Source organism: Silene latifolia, chromosome 5 (assembly GCF_048544455.1).
Source record: "Silene latifolia isolate original U9 population chromosome 5, ASM4854445v1, whole genome shotgun sequence".
In the NCBI taxonomy this organism is placed as follows: domain Eukaryota; kingdom Viridiplantae; phylum Streptophyta; class Magnoliopsida; order Caryophyllales; family Caryophyllaceae; genus Silene; species Silene latifolia.
In genome coordinates this window covers 57,038,607-57,040,089 of record NC_133530.1, presented here as the reverse complement: position 1 = coordinate 57,040,089, position 1,483 = coordinate 57,038,607, and the positions used below count along the sequence as shown (strand labels likewise).

General features: G+C 42.8%; 1 non-coding gene across 1 annotated transcript; it reads right to left on the bottom strand.

Annotated features, from left to right (window-relative positions):
* Positions 1-598: 598 nt before the first annotated feature.
* Positions 599-707, bottom strand: LOC141658306 (small nucleolar RNA R71). The gene has a single exon (XR_012549199.1). It is a non-coding gene; the product is annotated as a small nucleolar RNA R71 (small nucleolar RNA).
* Positions 708-1,483: the final 776 nt, after the last annotated feature.

The window sequence follows — 1,483 nt, the reverse complement described above, 5'->3', positions numbered from 1 at the left end:
TCGGATTATAAATTTAATTTTGATACAAAACGACGGTATCAAATTTTGGCGCCGTTGCCGGGGAGACGGTGTAATTTTGTTTGCTTTATTTTTAGTTTATTTTTCTTGTCTCAAGGAACTTTGGTTCCTTGAGGCCGTTGCTTACTCTTGCTTCTAGTTTTGCTTTTGCACAGTTAGAAGACAGATTTTTGAGAGGAAGGCTTGAGTACTCTCCGTTTCGCGATCATGACTACAATATATGATAACCTTCAGCCACAAGTGCAGCATGTTCCAAAGGGATACGATTTACCCACCCCTACTCATGGTCACTTCGAATTTCGTTCCTCCTATATTGATTTAGTGGAGCGAAATCAGTTTGCTGGTCTACCGGACGAGGACCCGTTGAAGCATATGGAAATTTTCACAGACTACTGCTGTTCCATACCTGTACCGGCTAGGGTGACCCAAGATGAAGTAAAGGGGCTGATGTTCTTATACTCCTTGAAGGATTCTGCGCGAGATTGGTACCGCTACCTTGATAGGGTAGCAGCTGGAGTCACAGATTGGATATCTCTAGCATTAGCTTTCTACAAAAAATACTTCCCACTCGCAAAGACTGATGCCTTGAGAAGCAAAATTACAAATTTCCAGCAAGGACCTGATGAGGAATTTTGTGAAGCATGGGGATGTTTCAAGAGTTTGGTTCGGTCTGTCCCTCACCACGGTTTCCAACAATGGTACGTTTGCAACTTATTCTACAATTCTTTATATGATGACTACAAGGTTATCCTGGATGCAGCTGCGAATGGTAGGTTCCAAAATAATACTGCTCAGAATAAAGGTTGGAACACTATTGAGGAGATGGCAGTTCATAGAGTTGAGTTTGGGAGTTCGCGTGGAAACTCGCGAAAGCAAAGTGATGAAATGAGTGCCGTTGCGACACTCATAGCTTCTATTACTGCCCGGCTCGAAAAGCTCGAGTCTTCTAAGGCTTCCGAGAAAGAAATTGAAATTCCTGTTCATAACTCAAATGAGACCGCGGAATTGAAAACGTTAGTCCAAACTCTTTCGGCTCAAATAATGAAAATGCAAGAAGCTAAGATTGAGCAAGATAGAAATTTTGAAAATTAGTTGGCAAATTTAGTGGCTAATCAAGTCGCTAGTTCTTCGAGCAATTTTAAGAGGCTAATCGAGACTGTTAATGCGATTAATCTCTATAGTGGTCTTTCATATAATGGACCCGAAATGCCAAAGGAAGATTCGGGACATATTGAGGAGCATAGCATAATTTCTGATGCGGAAAAAGAAATCGTCTCCAGTAAAGTTGGTCGACTGACCAACTCCATCGGTCGATCGACCGAGGCCTCTGACATTCCAAACTATTCTGATAATCAGAAACTTATTGAACGCAGCACTGATGGTTGATCGACCATTCCAACTGGTCGACCGACCGAAGCAGTCAGTCGACCGACCGAGCACACCAGTCGATCGACTGGTGATCCTG